Below are 21884 nucleotides of genomic sequence, written 5' to 3'. Positions count from 1 at the left end.
CATGATTATAATGACACATACCATATAAAGTGTTACAAATTTCTTATGATTTATCAGGCATAGTCAACTACACTGACAATATATGGCAATATTCAGAAATTTAAGAATATTTTGTTTCTTAACAGCTTATAGTAAAACACTGAAATTATACTCAGTAATGATCATCAGAAGCTAATGAAAATATCTGAAAGAGACAGCAGAGGTAGACACGTTGGTAAAAATCTGAATGAGTTATCATTTTTTATAGATTTTAATGATGTCTCATTTGGCTGACATGTAATTACTATTTTGTAAGTAATTGGTGGCACAGATGCTGGCTTTCTATGAAAATTACAATAGAAGAATAATTCCAGTTATAAACTAATGTAGCAGAACAATAGTATACTTCTAAGAAGCACTGAAAACAAAAATCTGTTTTTCTAAGTTTGTCTTAAATCAGAAAAAGAAAATGTAACTAAACACTACCTACATAAAATGGTTCTGAGAAAAATCTTAATTCATTTAAGAGTAAGAAGGAACTTAGGATGAAAGTAAAACTTTATGTTAATGAAATGACTGTGTATTGCATGATGTTAAAATCCTGGGATAAACTCTACAAAAAGCTAAAAAAAGGACCCAAAAATTATGACACAGCAATACTAATTACAGCAAAACCCTGCCATCCACAGAAGTGTCTACTCTGATAAGAGCATAACGTTTGTTTTAAATTACAAAGATATGTAACTTTTTGGGAAAATATTACAGAGAGCACTTTGGAAGAACTTTTACTTGTGATTTTTTTTTCAGTCAAGTTTCTGAATCATCTTGATTCTACAGAAGACACACTTTGTAGCCAAAAACACCCAGACTTTGACTGAAAAGGGAAGTAGCCAGTTTGAAAATTGGAAGAACGTACATTCAAACAACAGACCTGACCTTGAAGCCCATATTAATATTTAAAAAGTGTAGTAGTTTAATTATATACTACTGAATGTTTACTTTTTAAAGAATTTAAAATTATGAAAATATTAATTATAATCAAATCCTACATAACAGTGAAGCCATACTAGATTTCTACTGTATATAATAAACTATTTTTTTATTAATATAATTTTATTATATTCTAATATGAACAAATAACTGTAGCCTATTTTATGTTAACAGTGGCAAGAAATAAAAGCCATTCATAATGTGCACCATTCAAATTAAAAATATGAATTTTATTTTAAATATTTATGACTTTGCACAATTCTCCCTGTATTCAATGTTGACTTTAATAATCCACCACCTCTAACAGTATTTTAGACTGGCTTTGACTTTTGTTAACTGAAATATTAAGCAGTGCCTTTGCTATTGTAGTTCTCTGAATACAATATGGTGTATATGAGGTTGAATTTGGTTGAAAAATAAATATAAAAAATAAAACATACATACATAAATCAATTTTTGGAGCAATCCAAGTTTCACTATGGCTGAATAAGTTATGTGTTTTTCACAAAAAAAAATTTGTTTTTCATTAAAGTTTGAGTCACATCAAATGTTTAGTTAAGGCTATTTGAATGTATTCTAGGTGTATTTGAAAGCAAAAAGGGAGTAGTCAATGAATGCTGACTTCATTATACAGGAATTACATTGCTTATTCTATATTCATGAAGACTTTTGCTTTCTTTCATTTCATTGCCTTTAATACATCATATTTATTCTTAATAGATTCAGCATTTATGTAATAAATTCATGCATAAAACAGAGGGAAATTTAAATGCTGGACAAATTTTAATTACTTTTTTAAATACACTGTATTAGGTACCATTGTACATTATAAGTTCAAAGCACAGCCATTTTTAAAATTAACAAATTATTCCCCCCCGTTATTATTATGAAATTTCGTTTAATAAAATTGTGTTTATAGTTTTAAATTGGTGGTTAGCCATATATTGTAGAACCAGTCATGTCTTACCCAGAACTCAAACTAATTCTGTATTTGCCAGTTCTTCATTAAAAATTGTCATATTGGACTTACTTAAAAGCAAATGTTCTTTTTAAAGTATATACTTAATGTCCTTAATTGCTGGTATTTCAGTGAGCTTGATTAAAGACTCAAAGAAATTGAAGAAATTGCTCAAAATAAATAGCTTATAGCCCGATATCAAAGTTTGAAAGCGAAAGTAGCAAGTGCAATTGAGCAACTGTTTCAGTCTGTTTTGCATTTCTTCATTTTCGTCAAAATGTAACATAAAAAAACAATGTGGCAAATGTGTCTATAGAATGAATTCTTTTACCATGTATTACTGATGACCTTATATTATTTTTCCTTGTAATCTTTCCAATTGTAAGTGATGAAATCCATTTTAATTAACAGTTAAAGTTTTTAGCATTTAGCTTTCTCCATTTAGCCATTGAAAGGGATGCCACTTGTATAATGATTATACCACTTCTTAATTGATGAATGGTGCCAGAGCTGTCATTGACCATGGAATTTTTTGCCCAGGGGTCAAGAGCCATGTGTGACTCCATATACCAGGCTAATGTCTGACTGCTGATCAAAATGTGTCCATATTCAATATGTGGTGCTATTTTTGTGTGAAAATTAGATACCTAAAACAAGTTGTCTAACAATAGAAGTGTATTTGGCAAAGAAAACTTTGTTTAACTTAGAAACATATAGAATCAATATCTGTAGCCAATGTAATTAAGATGGAAATATGTTTTGTAATGGGAATTTTAAGACTGTTTTTATTTCACCTTATCGATTAAGGTAATTTAAATGACATAATGGCTATATGTTATAATTTTAATTGTTCCATTGCTCAGCATTTTGAATGTATGATTTATAAGGGGATACAATCTTATCATTTCTATGATTCACCTCTTTGTTAAGAGACTGTAACACTAGTTTATGACTGTACTTCCTTCTACATGTATCTTAAAAAATTGTACCATTTGCTTATTCTATATTGAAGATGGGATAAGAAGCCACACTTTCATTTTCTTTCATCTTTTCAGTAAATTGCAAATAGCACTATTTTGATCAGCCCACAGAATATTTCCTTACACACAAACTATTGGTTGTGTTATGCTATTAAATGAAAGATTGTTAGTTATTTTTTAAATATGTTTCTACATTATCCAGCCATGTTCTTAGTATGTATGTCACACAAGGAAATAGTTTTAAAGGAGCCTTATAATCTATTTAAAAATATTGTACAAGTGGATATTAGTGTAAATAATTGGGATATATCTGTGTACACCAATCCACTGCCATTAAAAAGTTTTAACTATAAAATTAAAAATGAAGTTAGGGTTATTGTGGAAAAAAATGTGGAAAAGCCAAGACATTTATTTCATATCTCAGGCTTCAGATTTTTATTCCTAGAAAAGAATGATATTAAGACTGCAGCCTGTGAAAATTCAAAACCTGAGTGCAATTTTGTTGCTGCCATAACTATTTATACCTTGTGAAATATTTATCTTTTTATATTGTGTTTAATGTATTAAGAAGTTCCTTGGTAAATTTTACTTAAAAATCTATATACAAATATATTTATTATTAAGATTCATCTATTGTGCCAATTCTGTGTTGTGTGTATACACACACAAACAGACACACACACATACACATATACACACACACATTTTTTACATATGTTGTCTTAAACTACGGTCTTCTCAGTCAATTTTCATTAATGTTTTCTTAAAGTATTGGTACTGTTTTTTTTATTTCTAAGTGATTATTGATTGGGTCTTCTTGTATTTATAACCTCTGTATTTAAAAGCCCTGTAAAAGTAAATCCTTCTGTATACATTTAATATTCTGATGTTGATATTAAAATAATATAAAAGTGTATGGTTCATGTTTCTAAGCAAAATAAACAAATGCTTTTCTTTCGTGGGTCCCTGTTAAAAGTATAGCTCATCTCTACTGTGTTTTGAGTCATCACAATGCAAAACAGAGATTTAGGTGTTGAAATTTAAAATGTCAATTTAAAAAAGTTGAATAAATAAATACATAAAATATAAATTTTTTTAGGTATTTGAATAACCACTCTGTGCCCTTTAGACAAAATTAATGGGCAGTTTCTATGCCCATTACAGAACAAATTCAACATGTTTTCAGCACACGCAAACGGTTTTGGCAAAATTTCTCTAACTGTGTTTCACTTCCTACAAGGTTTTCCATTGAATTAAATAAGAAGCATGCCAAAAAAATACATGCTTTCTGTATCACTACTGGCTTGTTTGGCAGTTCTTATATTTTCCTGTGTAATATTCTCAAGCTTTGTTTAGCCAGTTCGCTTATGCTGGCTGGCAAGCATGCCAGTCATGAAAAAATGTGCAAAAACAGAACACAATATTTACCTGAAATTTTACATACAAATTATCTTATGAAATTGAACATTTTTTTAATGTTTTGTCCAGTAGGAAATAGTTCAGGATGCACATATCAGAGATTTTTTAACTGACCAAATTTTAAAACAAGGTCTATTCATTTCCATATTTCTTGATATAGAACATTGTCATACAGTGTAATACACCTGTTTATGATTAATGCTTTATTATCTTTTGTACACTATGTATGCATTCATTAATTTTAGAAACCTCATTTTTATATAAGGGTTTCAGAGTCAGACTTTGTCTCAATTGCTTTGAACATACAGCAGGGTTCAACTCTGTACGGGGTGCCAGTACAATAAGACAAGCAAACAATGTGCATCCATGAAGAATGTGTGAGCTCCATAAGGTCTAATTACAAATGGCATAAACTTTCAGTACAGGCAAACAATTTCTGGCACTATCATATATACAGTAATCTGTATGTGTTTTATTAGGATAACCATCTGATTTTTGCTGTACCAAATCTATTTATGGAAAATAAATGAGATATGCAATTGTTAAATATCATTACATATTTGAAGTAGTAAATTGATACCTCAATTAACATGTTAGTAGTTAAACATGCCTTTTGATCTCTAAACTAAATTCTATAATTTGTGGACACATTGCTTTTTAAGTTTGAAATAAAGTATGTTTTATATATACACAATAAGAAAATGTCAGTCAAAATTGTTTCAATTTATATTGGCTACAGTTTTTAACTGGGTATGTGCATGTTACCTTTCTCCTGTTACAAACAGCTATGAAATTATCTTGCATAAAAGTATCACAAACATCATAATGGGGAGTTAATTTGCATCAAGTTTTTTGTTTGCTGAATTTCCACACATTTTCCTTGCAGATGACAAGACATAGTATGTCAGCTTTCCATAATTTTACCTTACAATACACATACTCCCAACTTATTGAAATTCACACAGGGAATCAACATCCTAATCATCTCACAATCTGGGCATTGGAATACAGAAAATGAAATACTAGAAATACTGTGCAATATTAAATCACATTTGTTAAATTACTGTACTCATAAAAACTGAAAAATTGTGCTGATTTGCAATCTCTGCATCAGTCTAGTAAAATCCACTTGTTTGGCTTACTTGATGCAATAATCCTTGATTGGTTCCTACTATGTGCAAACACTGCTGCACATCAAAAAATTCCACCACATTTTCCTGCTTTCACAATTGAGAAGTCCAGAAAGAAGTGGATCTTCTTATTTTCGAAGAAAAAGTTGAAAGTAATATTTTGTTTTCTGGAGTTATCAAATCTGATGATGAAAGCGTTCATTACTTCACTTTAGCTGAGCATCATATTATCCAGACTTATTGTTGCCAATGCTATTTTCTTTTACTTTCATATTCTGACTTGTATCATGCAGATCTTAATTCTTTCTTTTATTCATTCCTTTTATATTTTTTTTTCACAATTCTTGCACTTCTTTTCTGTGTTGACTCGTTTTTTTTTATTTTTTAATATATGGCTTCTTTTTCACTTTTTATCAATAAATATTTAATCACAAAAACAATCTTTGTTATCTGTTATTCCTAAATCCATACTTAACTTCAATATCTTCAGATTAGACATATTGTCTGTACATCATTTGAACCTAGTCCTAGTGGTATCATTCAGTATTTTGTAGCTAAAATTTTAGGTCAAAATAATGGAGGAGTCCATCCACCGTATCTCCGTCATTTGTTAACTATCTTTTCACTTCAATTATCTACATGTGAACTAACACTTCACCTTGTGCTCTCCACCAGCAAATTTTTAATTCAAAGCTCATTTCAGGAAGCAACCATTTATATTAAATTATCAGACAATCTTCTGAGGCAATGACAAAGTCATTTCCACGGTCAGGGTCTTCTGATTCTCAAATAACTATTGGAGACCTTCACCCCAATACCTAGAGGCCCCACAGTAAATTTTTCCTCGGCGCATAATACAATAGTCAAAATTTTTATTCTTACTTTCTCTAAATTCTTTCTTTTCCTTATGGATTCTCCATTTTTAAGTCCTTTTCAGGCCAGTCTTATATTACACAATCATTTGGTTACATTGTAGCTCCATTTTTTCTGGTTTTTGAGGTGCTTAGTTGGTTTACCACTGTGCAGTGTTCTCTTGATTAGGAACTCTGTGATCCTTGCAGCAATCCAGTCCAAAGTAAAGTGACTCAACCCTTCCAAAGCATGAGGCATAGAGTGAAACTTCTTGTTGTATTACATAATTTTACAAGAGAACTCTGTCCTAATATCTATTGGATGTTTCTAATGTATGATAAAATATAACCTCTCTATTCCATTCAGGCTCTTTGACAATTTGCATATATATATATATATATATATATATATATATATATATATATATATCAAACAGAACACAAAATCTTATATACAGGTTAACATTAGGAAAATAGCAAGGGGAAAATAATTTGTTAGTGGGCTAAGGCACAAATTAAAATTTTGTGGAAGCAGTTACAAAATTAGATTGCCAGTAGAAAACGATGTGCTATTTATCAGAGAAATATTTGGAAAAATAGTGAAGATAGTGAAGTCATGCAAACACTAATGTAGGTGCCAGTGGGCCTGACTTTATTGCTTGAAAACTTCTGAGGCAATGTTGTACAAAACTAGGTGGTATCTTTGCCAAATGCTCAATAATACTATTTGTCAACTTATTGCATTCATCCTGTGGTTAAGCATTGAAATCTGATGTACTCCAACAAATCTCTCTCCAGGAAAGTGGTGTTAATATCATTAAAGGGCTAAAATTCACTGAATCAAACTCAAAGAGACATGGACAGTCCCAAATATGATACAACTTTTTATTGTATAACACGGGTGTCAAACTCTGGTCCTGGAGGGCCGCAGTGGCTGTAGGTTTTCATTCTAACCATCTTCTTCATTAGTAACCAGTTTTTGTTGCTAATTAACTTCTTTTGCCTTAGTTTTAATTAACTTGACTCAGGCCCCTTAGTTGTCTCTTTTTCCTTAATTAGCAGCCAAACAATAATGAGACACAAAACAAGCTGACACATGACCAGCTCACCTGTGCCCATCACACAATATCTGAAAATAATGAAAGGTGAAGGTCTCTTGGTAAGGTTGATCTCTCAGGACACCAAAACATTTTGACGTGTTCTTAGAAAAAACAGAAAAATCAACAGTTTTGGAAATGTCTGCTGTGGCAGAATGAGAACAGCAGCAAGCAATGGAATTAAACAATGGGTTTAATTAACAGCAAGAACTGGCTTCTCATTAAGAGAGTGTTTGGAGTGAAATTGGTTTCAGTTTGAAATCCCAGTTTAGCTGGTCATCTGTCAGCTCATTTCTGTTTGGCTGCAATTTAATGAAGAAAATAATCAATTCAGAGGACTGAATCCTTAAAAACTGGGCTATTAAATATAAGGGAAAAGAAGTTAATTAGCAGTGAAAACTGATGAGGAAAAGGGTTAGAATAAAAAACTGCAGCCACTGTGGCCCTCCAGGCCCAGAGTTCGACACCACTGTTGTATAGTGTTCTTCACTGAGTGTAGGCACAAACTGCTGTGAACAATTCCCAGTTAAAATACAAGTATAGATTATACTAATTACTAAATACAGAGATGGTACACATATAAATACAGATTTGTTAAAAAACACAGAGAACAAAGTTGAAAGTGATTAAACATACAGTGGATGCAAAAGTTTGGGCAACCTTGTTAATAGTCATTATTTTCCTGTATAAATCGTTGGTTGTTACGATAAAAAATGTCAGTTAAATATATCATATAGGAGACACACAGTGATATTTGAGAAGTGAAATGAAGTTTATTGGATTTACAGAAAGTGTGCAATAATTGTTCAAACAAAATCAGGCAGGTGCATAGATTTGGGCACCACAAAAAAGAAATGAAATCAATATTTAGTAGGTCCGCCTTTTACAGAAATTACAGCCTCTAAACGCTTCCTGTAGGTTCCAATGAGAATCTGGATTGTGGTTGAAGGTATTTTGGACCATTCCTCTTTACAAAACATCTCTAGTTCATTCAGGTTTGATGGCTTCCGAGCATGGACAGCTCTCTTTAACTCACACCACAGATTTTCAATTATATTCAGGTCTGGGGACTGAGATGGCCATTCCAGAACGTTGTACTTGTTCCTCTGCATGAATGCCTTAGTGGATTTTGAGCAGTGTTTCGGGTCGTTGTCTTGTTGAAAGATCCAGCCCCGGCGCAGCTTCAGCTTTGTCACTAATTCCTGGACATTGGTCTCCAGAATCTGCTGATACTGAGTGGAATCCATGCGTCCCTCAACTTTGACAAGATTCCCAGTCCCTGCACTGGCCACACAGCCACACAGCATGATGGAACCACCACCATATTTTACTGTAGGTAGCAGGTGTTTTTCTTGGAATGCTGTGTTCTTTTTCCTCCATGCATAACGCCCTTGTTATGCCCAAATAACTCAATTTTAGTTTCATCAGTCCACAGCACCTTATTCCAAAATGAAGCTGGCTTGTCCAAATGTGCTTGAGCATACCTCAAGCGGCTCTGTTTGTGCTGTGGGCGGAGAAAAGGCTTCCTCTGCATCACTCTCGCATACAGCATCTCCTTGTGTAAAGTGCGCGAATGGTTGAATGATGCACAGTGACTCCATCTGCTGCAAGATGATGTTGTAGGTCTTTGGTGCTGGTCTGTGGGTTGACTCTGACTGTTCTCACCATTCGTCGCTTCTGTCTATCCGAAATCTTTCTTGGTCTGCCACTTCGAGCCTTAACTTGAACTGAGCCTGTGGTCTTCCATTTCCTCAATATGTTCCTAACTGTGGAAACAGACAGCTTAAATCTCTGGGACAGCTTTCTGTATCCTTCCCCTAAACCATGATGGTGAACAGTCTTTGTCTTCAGGTCATTTGAGAGTGGTTTTGTGACCCCCATGTTGCTACTCTTCAGAGAAAATTAAAGGAGGAGGGAAACTTACAATTGACCCCCTTAAATACTCTTTCTCATTATAGGATTCACCTGTGTATGTAGGTCAGGGCTCGCTGAGATTACCAAGCCAATTTGAGTTCCAATAATTAGATCTAAAAGTTTTGGAATCAATAAAATGACAACGGTGCCCAAATTTATGCACCTGCCTGATTTTGTTTGAACAATTATTGCACACTTTCTGTAAATCCAATAAACTTCATTTCACTTCTCAAATATCACTGTGTGTGTCTCCTATATGATATATTAAATTGACATTTTTTATCGTAACAAACAACGATTTATACAGGAAAATAATGACTATTAACAAGGTTGCCCAAACTTTTGCATCCCACTGTAAATAAAAACCAACAATATCTCCATTAATTAACTGTGGAAATATAGTCAGTTGACAACAGAATCGACTGATATTGAAAAAGAAACGTCATGATGACGTGAGTCTCCAAGACAAACTTATTAAGATGGAACTGCTTCCAGTGATAAAGGTTCTTGGTAGATAGAGATGGATCCAGGCAGGTGGAAACTGGAAGTGATGTCAGAAGTGTCATGGTTGTCCATTTTCCAGTCTGCAGAGAAAGGAAGAGAAAAAGCATTACTTGACACTGCCTTCTGGCTTTTCAGGGGAAGATTTGATCATAAATACCCGAGCCCTTAAACTGTTTCCTATGTGCACGCATGTGACAATGCATTGGACAAAAGAATGAGCTTCAGTGATTTTCCTTATAAAGAATGTAACAGTAGTATATGCATTAACTGAGCAGGTTACAAAGTACTGATGTTTTCTCTATACTCTAATTTAAACTGAAATGTTAGTTTCTGGCCCAGAATGGGAGTCTGTCTGCGGGGTAAAAAGAATCCAAAAATAATCAGTCTAAGATCTGCTGTCCATGGAATGTTTGGAAACTTTATGCATTTTGAGCAATAAAGGAAAAGTGACAAAGACTACAGAAGACCTCTCACATCTCTAAGGAAAGAGATAACTGTAAAATCAAAATCACAGGCAGAACCAGCATTTTCCCTACGGCAATCAAACATACTCTGGATACTCTGTTTTTTTCAAACTTCCAAAAATTGCCCTTTATATCTAGTGCTGGGTCATGCATTTTACCAAGTTTTGCCAGATATACCCCAGCATCTCACAACCATTCATTATAGGAAGTGAGTTCTGAAAGTTAATAAATAAGATAATTAACATATTGCAATGCCCTTAGCATACACCTAAAGACACAAGATCTATTATTGTGTTAAGGTTTGCCCGGTCTTCTATCTATGTCTATTATTTTAAATAATAAACTCTAAATATGAATGTATTGTTCACTGTTTCTGACTGACATTAAATAAATTCCCACCTGTGGTCAGTCATTATATATGGTAATATATAAAGGTATATGGTGATTAATCTACAGTATATGTTTTTATTATATTTACATATGAAATGTAAAGGAGATGCATTGAAAGATATTTGGTAATAAAGAACAGGTAATATTACATATAGAGTTTCGCTTATCTGACATAAACGGGCCGGCAGAACGTCGGATAAGCGAAAATGTCAGATAATGGGAAGTGTTAAGAAAAAGCCTATTAAACGTCAAACTATGTTGTAATTTTACACATTACGAACCTCGGTTCACGAACGTCTCTGAACACGTACAAATCGGGTTATGACCAAAAAGTTTGCCAAACTTTTGCATCTGTTCACGACCACACACTAGGTATACGAACGAGTCAGTTTCCCTTTTGGTTTGTGCGTGCCGATGATTACCACATGCGTTCAGTCTCTCCCTGTGCATTCCCTGTGCAGAAAGAGAGAGAGAGAGAGAGAGAGAGACACAGACAGACACATGCACGCGTGAGAAAGAGACACACACACGGGCACGCAAGAGAGAGAGAGAGAGACACACACACAAGCGTGCGCACACGAGAGAGAGACAGAGAGACACACACACAGGTGCACACGAGAGAGACACACAGGCGCATGCACACACACACACACACGCGAGAGAGAGACACACAGACGCACACACACGCGAACGCAAAAGAGACAAACGCGCACACACACGCGAGCGAGAGAGACAAACGCGCATACACACACACACGAGAGCATGCTGGCCACATAATCCACTGTAATCATGTTTTACAACAAAACAACAGAAAATTTTAACTGAAAAAATGAACTTAGCAACTAAAAATAGACTACGCTCACGCTCACAACTTGCAGTTCTTGTTGCCGAATGAAGGGTTTTTTTTTGTGGTGGGACGTCAGATATTACAGAATGTTGGGTAAGTGAAGGTTGGATAAGCGAGACTCTACTGTAATATGTTGCACCCAAGAGGACATATCCTCTGGGAGTTGTGTGTATGTATTTATTTACACTTTAACAGAATCACATTTAACACATATTGTCATAGAACCTTTTTCTTTTGCAGGTTCTGTCCTAATATTCTTTGTAGCAAGCTAGCAGTGGACAAAGTTTCAGACAGCTGTAATTGTTACTGCTTTGGATATAAAAAAAAGCAGTGGGCATTTTCTTGGCTTGGTCCAGCCATGCGGTCCTCAACAATGAGGATCTTGCAAGCCAGATCACCCTCGGGGAATCACGCCACATGGCTGTAGTGCTACTTACGCTCCCTCACAATATAGGTAATCTACCTCATTCGGAACTCCATGAGCAACCGCTCATTCGACACAAAGTCAAACCAGCGGTACCCAAGGATTTTCAAAAGAGACAGTACCGAAGGAGTTCAGTCTTCATCTCAGGTTGCTGAATAGCGTCCATGTCTCCCAATCTTATAGCAAAACAGGAAGCATCAGGAATCTAAAGACTTAGAACTTTATCCTTTTGCAAAAATATCAGGAGCACCACACACCCCTTTCCAGCAACCTCAGGACAATCCATGCACTCCCAGTTCATCTACTGAATTCATTAGAATAGTCACCAGAGACATGAATGTCGCTGCCGAGGTAAGTAAACCTCTTGACAAGGTTGAAACTCTCTCTGCCGATAGACACACTGCTGATGGTGGTGCCCAGGATGTCATTAAAGGCCTGGACCTTGGTTTTTATCCGGGACACTCGCAAGCCCAGACACTTAGCCTCCTCACTCTGTCTCTCAAGAGCCCCAATCAGAGCCTCTATTGACTCTGTAAACATCAAAGCATTGGCAGCAAAGTCAAGATCAGCGACTCTCTCTTCACCAACACCCAAGAAGCAAGCAAGTATTGAACAGAGTAGGAGCAAGAGTACACCCCTGACAAACCCTAGAATTAAATGGACAAAACACAGAGGTTCTGCCTCCCCTCTGCATAACACTCACATTACCAATATAAATGCCAACCATGATATCCAGCAACTCTGAGGGGATCCCACAAAGTCTCAGGATGTCTAGTTGAATGCTTTACAAAAATCGACAAAGGCTGCAAAGAAACTCCATAGGAATGCTCAGTGCTGGGATTTGGTCGATGGAAGACTTCTTAGCTGTAAAACCAGGCTGCTCTGGTTGCTGGTAGGTGAGTAAGTAATCACAGATCCTATTGAGGATGACCCTAGCAAGGACCTTACCTGGCACTGAGAACAGTGTTATTCCCTTGAGGTTGCCACAATCCAGGTGATCAGTCTTCTCTTTCCAGATTAGAACGAAAAGTATCATTTTCCAGTTAGTTGGGATGATGCCCATCTCCTAAATGGAAGCAAAGTTTACTTGCAATGCCAAGAGGACAGCCTAACCACCAGCCTGGAAAAGTTCACCCCAGATACCACAGATCCCTGCAGCTTTCCCTACCTTCATCTGGTTCACCACCTGTGTAATCTCAGTGAGATTGCGTGGTTCACAGCTAATTGGAAGATCAGCCTCAAGAATTGTGGTCCCAGAGATATCCAACATCCTAGCCAGTGGATCAGCTTTTAAACAGCTGCTCAAAGTAGCCAGCCCAATGGGTCATAACTGCAGTGTCATCCGTAAGGACCGTTTCATCAGCTGCCCTTACTGCGACTCTCTGAGGAACCGATTTGGATTTACGTAATACTCCAATCCTTCTGTAAGCAGGACATGGGTCACTAGACCATAGATGGTGAGTCACTTGCTCATAGATTCCTCTAACAAATGCCTCCTTATCTGCCTTTAGAGCCTTCACAGCCATCCTTCTCAGTTCCCAGTACAGACCAGAGTTGCAATCAAGCTGTGCACTGCAACTCCCCTTGATGATATCCAGGGTGCCCTGCAAGATGAAACAACTCCTTCTGGGAAAACCAGAAACAACAATACAACCATCAGCAACCTTCAGCATCTTGTCAAGGTCTCCCAAATCACATTAGGATCAGCAGTCGCACCCAAGTCCATAAGTTCCTCACACAAACCGCGTGGAAACTCATTAAAAACAGCCTGATCTTGGAGTCTGGCCAAGTCCAACCTCATTTTCCTAGTAGGTGGTTGCCTACTGAACCTAAGCTGGATCTTCAGAGTAGCAACAAGAAGTCTGTGTTCAGAATGAAAAAAACTTGGCACTTCGGTAGACCTTGCAGTTTTTTAAAGGGAAAAGTAGTGACAGAGAATTAATACAATAACAAGTGAAAGCAGGTTGACAATACTTATATATCTGTTAAAAAAGAATAAGCAATACAGAAAGATATGTAGAAATTATATATTTAGTTATGAGATGCTGCCTGTACAACACAGTAAAAATATTCTCTCAACAGTAATCTTATAGATTCTTCCCAGGATGAAAGAGACTAGAAATTGTTGTTGTGTGTACCACAGTTTACATATTTATTGACTGAAGCAGACAACTAATTAATGAAATCAGAACAAACTTTTTATTCGACTATGGCTTTTGAAGAGAAACAGAAATGCATAATACTCAGTTAAATGTGCTAGGTTATATAAAGTGCAATATCTAGGTGAGTCACGGATTATATTGCAAAGCACAGCATACATTTATCCCGGTGTTTTGACTTACAAACCAAGAACATCCCTTAACCTAGCTGGAAAAAGTGAGGAAAAACAGAAATAACAGGTTATCTAAATTGTAGCATAATTCTTTTGCTTTTATCAGGATAGACAGAAATGAGATGCAAGTACACAGCTGCTGAGAAAGAACATACCTAGCACAAGGACCTGTCAGATAACTTAAAAAAAGGCTAGTTTATTGAAAACTAAAAATGCAGCAGGGAAAGAGGAGTGCAATAGCTGAAAAAAAATCAGAATACAGCCCTAATAAACATGTTAAAAATCTGAAAATGTACAACAGAGAGATCAGATTTACGGGGGTCCTTTTATAATTGCAATACAATACAATATACATGGCATGCAATGCAAATTTTATAAAACTACATTTTAAAAATACATTTTCCATGAGGCAACACTGCACTTTATATAACATGCTAGTCTAAAAAAGAAGTATCATCATAGACCACAGCTAATGGGTGTGCAATTGAAAATACAGCATCCTCCTAAACTGTACATTAGTAGTATATACTAAAGAGCAACTAATTCATTCTCCTCATGCATATAGAGGATAAAAATGTGGAAACATTAATCCATATAACTCAGTAACTCAATTTAATAAATTTTTTTTATATAAATAATAAAATAATTATTTATATAATAATAATATTTTTTTATATATATTTTTTCTCCATTTGTGTGGCATCCCATCACTCTGCCATTTTAAATTTTGGTTGCCCGTACATAAACCATCCTATGAGCATATGCATATGCAGCATTGTGGTCACTTGCGTTTGGTGGCCAACTTATTTAAGGTTGAGCTGTATGCTTTTAATTTTCTGTACTTTGTACTTTCTAAACTTTGTTTAGCTTGCGAAAACTACCCTCTTGTTCTTGTTTTGATGAAAGGAGATTTCTGTCTGCCTCTAGTAATAACCCTTTCTGGTCGCCATTTATTGAAAGATGAAATCAGTCGCAACACCAGGTGAAATACTATGTTCTCATGGTGTGGGGAACATGCTCTGGGGCAGCTTCTCTGAGGCCAGATGGTTAGTAATGGCTGTTGCTCTCTTTTTAACTAGATCGCAACGGGATGATGCCCAGGTTATGTTTTTCTTTCAACAGGAAAACTTTGTGAGTAGGTTGTGATATTGTGTAACTGGGTAGATTGTTGGCTCTAATGTACAATTTTTCTGTTTTCTCATGTATCTTTCAATTAAACTCAATTTCAATTCTGTTGCACTCATTCTAAAATAAGGTATTTATACTAGAAACCACTGCAGCTAAATTATAAATAGCATACATATTTCTAAAGAATAAATAATTAACACACACACACAAACAAATTAATACCAATAATTGTTGGGCAAAAGAAAACCACATCACACTGAACACCATTATTCACTGCAGCAATAGTGAAGCTGTTGGACCAAGTTAGTGTTTGGTTACAAAATCATCACACTAACTAGTCAGTGAATAATCATTCACCATAAGCAACAGTTTTCTGAAACAAACTAATGAACATGTAGTCAGTCCATTTTGCTTGCTATTATTGTTTGAATGTCAAATTATCTTAACACTGGGTCACGGGGGTCTGCTGAAGTCAATCCCAGCCAACACAGGGCACAAGGCAGGAAACAAACCCCGGGCAGGGCGCCAGCCCACCGCAGTCTATGTAATATACAGTATTTGATTTAATTTTTCAAGAAAGAATTGAATTGTGGGTGAATGTACCAAAGGTGACTATCTGTTGCACAGGATGGAAGATGTATGTATTCATTCCTCAGTCAAAAATTTGCAAAAGCATTTTCACAAAAAAAATTGCTGTGTTCGCCAGTGATCTTGTTCACCTAATTTTTTCCTGGCCAGCTTAGGAGAACTTTTTTTCCCATACCTAATGTTGATTTACAAGGCTAGTGTGACAATATTGTCCTATTAGCAACCAGAGTTGAATGGGACACTCAACTAAGTATATAATGCTGATCCCTTAAATCACAGGCTCAAAGTCTGCCAGTGGAAGCAAGAAGTCTGCTGCAGAACAGACAGTAAAGGTCCACACCTTGAGGCAGCCAGTATGCAGCTCTACCTCTCCTGTTAGTGTACAGCAGTGGTTCTGAAACTTTTCCTTTTGTGTTGTCCCTATGCATAAGAAAATGGACTGCAGTACCCCTTCAGATTTGTTGTTGAATATGGGTTTTCTAGATTCTAGAAGAAGCTCAAATTGTATTATCCTGTGTGAGTGGCATATTTCAGAGAAAAGGAATTCAAAATAAATAAATAAGCAACATTATAATAAAAACAATTTGCTTTTGCAACATATAGTAGTTTGATAGTTACATATAGAATATTGCATAGCTTTATAGGCAAAAAAGAATGCTTCCTTTTATTTACAGTGCAATACAGAGCTGGTTTGTCTTTTGAGCAAATGGCTTATTTGTCCTGCAAAGTGACATGAAACTATGTTCAGTAGTGCCTCTTTTCAACTTTTCTCACATTGGTTGTATCCCCAACCATTCTGTCATTTGCTGGCAATCAAGTGATCTTTCTCCAAATAGGGAATTGCATCTAGAATATATATTTGTTACTTACATCATCAACTATCCAAAATTTAATTCTGGGTTTGTTCAGTTTTCACTGTGTGAAAAAAGTATCAACATTCTATGAGGAACAACTTTTCATCAAGAGCATGTCAGCCCTTACTTATAACCAATGATGCAGTTCTTCACAGCCAGCATCAGACTTACATGGGGACAGAAGAGCACACAAGATGGTATAATGTCAATATAGCGAACATCAAGTGAATGCAGCTTGCTTCCAATATTTTCATAGACACAGTAGAACTGACAATGTATACAAAAACAAGAAAAAACAGTCAAGATTTCTTTGTTTTTGAAAACATCTACCATTAAATTATGCATGTGATTCAATACAAGTGATTTTGCTTGAATTTATTTCAATGTAGTAGTATTCAAATATTTTTTTTTCTCTTTAAAGGCAAATTATTTACAATCAGGTACTATGTTTCTTTGGTCCTTCCATTTTCACAAAGAAAGCCCACATTTCTTCTTTTTGCATACATTGTTGCATCTCCTGAGTCTATGTACTGTAAACATTAAGTGAGCCACCATCCACCATTGTACTTTACACTTGCCGCTCAATTGCTCTTTCTTGTTATGTGCTACTTCACATGTTCTCCCTTCCCTATGTCCAATAGTTTGCATTGCACAGTGTGTAAAAACCACTACAATGACACTTCAAGTGAGTCTGCAGTTGCTTTTTTACCTTATTGAAATAACTGGAGAGCTGATGGTTTTCAGATTTAAATTTGTTTCTTCATAATACTTAGTGAAACATGAGTGATGAGTGTGACATTTTTTATTTGAGTAATTCGCATTTGGGAAAAAATGTAATGTAGAAAACAGCAGCAGGAGAGGATTTGTCAAAGTGAAAAGAATATATAAATGCAGTCAAGTGCAAGCTGGGTACCAAAGTTCCATGACATTACTTGTGGTGGTAATTTGGAGTCTTTCATGTTAAAAAATATGATTTTGTTTTGTGTTTTTTTTAAATAGACCAACAACAAGGGAATTTGAAATGCAGAAATTTAGGAAAAATCAACGATGTACATGATCATGACTTGCACAGTGATGAAAAAAATTAAAGATTTAAAAAACACAATGCCAAATGGTGTCCGCCATGGCATTTCTAGTTTTAATTTATTTGATCTTTTTCCTTCTCACAGTATTCCTTTGTGGAACTCAGAAGCATCTTAGATGGGTTTGACGCATCATGCAGTCAGTCACTTATAAAGGTTTTTATTACTACTAGATATTGGACTTGTGCATGACCACAATCGATCCAGCATTTCTCTGACTTCTGTCTCTGTGAAAGTGTGTTTTCTCTTTACCTGAACTGATTCTAGAAAGTGACAATGCAGCCCAATATGTGACAGAATTTTGTCTCCAGGAGTCATTTTCACCAAATTTGAGGCAAAGCAAATTCAGCAAGGTTCACCCATCACTAGTAGTAACCTAGTCTTATGAGCTTCACTGCAAAATGACAGTATGACTCCAACATGCTTCCTAAATATTGTGCAGTGGACAGTGGATTTATTAAATATGTGTGACTGCCATTCCTATACAAACAGATAACCCTTTTGAACACATATTTTTAAAGGTTATTAGAAATAAAAAAAGAAAAACAAAAATTGTCATTGCAATAGGAGGAAAATTCAAAGTACCACATATAAAAATAACACCAAATTGTAAACGAATCAACATAATAAATCTCTGCTTTTGTATTAGTTGCAAAAATATATACATTGCATGCCTCTGATTGCACTGTCCAGAGTTTGAAATCAAATGTTGATAAAAGGTAAATTCAAGTAATTTTATATTCTTTTTTATGCTGTACCATTTGTAGCTAATACATTAAATGCAGTGCAAAATACATACACTGCAAAATACATACATTCTCACCTCGGAGTGCTGCATCCTCCGACCATCCTTCTGCTGATACCAGCATAGGAGAGACATCCCCACTTAAAATTACAGTAGCGCAGGTGAGCAGAGAGCTGAGGAGACTTCGTCCCAAAAAAAGCAGCGGGTCCAGATGGAGTATCGCCATGACTGCTGAAGGCCTGTGTGCTGGAAATGGGGATTCCTCTACAGCGCATCTTCAACCTGAGCCTGGAACAGGGGAGAGTCCCGAGGCTTTGGAAGACATCTTGTATCACCCCAGTCCCGAAGGTATCACGTCCTAGTGAGCTGAATGACGTCCGGCCTGTCGCTCTGACGTCACATGTGATGAAGGCCATGGAGCTGCTGCTGCTTCACCACCTGAGGCCACAGATCCACCACGCCCTCGACCTTCTACAGTTCGCATACCAGGAGAAGGTGGAAGCAGAGGATGCCATCATCTATATGCTACACCGATCCCTCTCTCACTTGGACAGAGGCAGTGGTGCTGTAAGAATTATGTTTTTGGACTTCTCTAGCACCTTCAGCACCATCCAACCTCTGCTCCTTAGGGACAAGCTGACAGAGATGGGAGTAGATTCACACCTTGTGGCATGGATCATGGACTATCTTACAGACAGACCTCAGTATGTACGTCTTGGGAACTGCTGGTCTGACATTGTGGTCAGCAACACAGGAGCACCGCAGGGGACTGTGCTTTCTCCGGTCCTGTTCAGCCTATATACATCAGACTTCCAATACGATTCGGAGTCCTGCCACATGCAAAAGTTCGCCGACGACACTGCTATCGTGGGCTGCATCAGGAGTGGGCAGGAGGAGGAGTATAGGAAGCTAATCAAGGACTTTGTTAAAGGGTGCGACTCAAACCACTTACACCTGAACACCAGCAAGACCAAGGAACTGGTGGTGGATTTTAGGAGGCCCAGGCCCCTCATGGACCCCGTGATCATCAGAGGAGACTGTGTGCAGAGGGTACAGACCTATAAATACCTGGGAGTGCAGCTGGATGATAAAGTGGACTGGACTGCCAATACTGATGCTCTGTGCAAGAAAGGTCAGAGCTGACTATACTTCCTTAGAAGGTTGCCGTCCTTCAACATCTGCAATAAGATGCTGCAGATGTTCTACCAGACGGTTGTGGCGAGTGCCCTCTTCTACGCAGTGGTGTGCTGGGGAGGCAGCATAAAGAAGAAGGATGCCTCACGCCTGGACGAACTGGTGAGGAAGGCAGGCTCTATTGTAGGAATGAAGCTGGACAGTTTAACGTCTGTGGCAGAGAGACGGGCACTGAGCAGGCTCCTGCCAATCATGAAGAATCCACTGCATCCACTGAACAGTGTCATCTCCAGGCAGAGGAACAGCTTCAGGGACAGACTGCTGTCACTGTCCTGCTCCACTGACAGACTGAGGAGATTGTTCCTCCCCCACACTATGCGACTCTTCAATTCCACCCATGGGGGTAAATGGTAACATTATTCAAAGTTATTGTCTGTTTTTACCTGCATTTTTATTACTCTTTAATTTAAGATTGCTTTTTATATCAGCATGCTGCTGCTGGATTATGTGAATTTCCCCTTGGGATTAATAAAGTATCTATCTATCTATCTATCTATCTATCTATCTATCTATCTATCTATCTATCTATCTATCTATCTATCTATCTATCTATCTATCTATCTAAAAATGAAATCTAAGCAAGTAAAAAGTATTTATATTACGACATTAAATCTTGTTTTCCTTACTTGTAAGAATTATTGACTTATCAAAAAATTGTTTAGCTTACTTTAAGAAATCTTATCAAGTAAATTTTGCTTACCCCATTGGCAGATTTGTTTGCTAAATAAAAGCAAAACAACTCCCATTTAAAGTTTTTTTCTCTAGTTTTTGCATATGCATTTTTTGCCGTGTATGACATGTTTAGAAATGTTGACATATTCTTATTGGTTTCAGTAAGAGCACAGAATATAAATTAGCCTACTTATGATTTACAGAAAAGCCTGAACTATCAGTAAAAACTACAGACCACCATCTCAAACAGTGTAACACCACATTTTAATTTTTTCATTTCAGGTTTATTTCTTCCTTTTTTCTGAAACACATTTCCCAGGAGACCCTTAAGGAAAATATATTTTTAGACATTTTAAAGAAAAGAAAGAGCATGAGGGGTATTTAGGAAATGAAATGTTGAGAAGTATAACTCATTGAAATACAATTTCACATAGCATGGAGGGCTATATTTTGTGGGGAATGATCAGAATATTCAGTAAATGTTCCAAATAAATATAATGATGGGGATTACAAACTATATATGACTTATTTTATATGACACCGAAGGCTTACTGGAAAAAGTAGTATTGGTAAAAAAATTGTAAAAGTTCTTCTACAGAAATCGTACTGCTTTTGAAAGTTTGAGCGGCTGTAAAAGTTATCAAAAATGGGGAATGTTTTAAACATCCGTTCAGACTGGAGAGTTTTGATGATGGTATTTGGATGTGGATTAATGGAGCTTCTGATTGATACTGTATATCTGCTTTTATATTTGATAACAGGCCATTTTACTGGTACTCTTAGTAGTGATAAGGTAAGAGCTAGAAAAACAATCCTGCAGTGTATTACCGTGCATTGGCAAATTGTCATTACCACTTGTTGGAATAGTTCACAACTAATTGTGCTGGGACAGATTTCTGTTTTGGTATTGGTATTCAAACAAGTCATATAATGATTTAAGTCATTTTTGAAAATAAAAAAGTTCTGAAACTAATTTTACTATTATTTAATATGATTTGCAATAAGTGTTCAAACTTATTTATAAAGTGGATTTCTAATGTAGTCTTGATTGTCCCCAACAAAGTCAGTTTGTTTGTTTTGTTTCTTGTAATCATATAGATCTGTTTAGTTAAGTTCAAGATTGTGATTAAAAAAAGAAAAAATAATGTAATATATTAAGGTTGGAATTATTAACTGTATGTTAAAAGCTCTAAGCAATAAATAAACAATATGATAATGAAATTTTGATGGATTATAGCTTTTCATTTTTAGAAGTAAAATGTCAGAGGGGTAATGAGAGTTTACTAAATTAAAATTTTAGAATTGTATATCACAATATACAATAATTACTCATTTTTGTCCT

At 35.9% G+C, this 21884-nt stretch overlaps 1 protein-coding gene across 1 annotated transcript in view; it reads left to right on the top strand.

Moving 5' to 3' along the window:
• Positions 1-21884, top strand: part of ajap1 (adherens junctions associated protein 1) — a 439427-nt gene that overhangs the window by 280365 nt on the left and 137178 nt on the right. The gene's annotated exons all lie outside the window — the stretch shown is intronic.

This window comes from Polypterus senegalus, chromosome 6, assembly GCF_016835505.1.
Source record: "Polypterus senegalus isolate Bchr_013 chromosome 6, ASM1683550v1, whole genome shotgun sequence".
NCBI lineage: Eukaryota > Metazoa > Chordata > Cladistia > Polypteriformes > Polypteridae > Polypterus > Polypterus senegalus.
The sequence above is the reverse complement of the archived record's forward strand: the minus strand, read 5'-3'. Positions and strand labels throughout refer to the sequence as shown.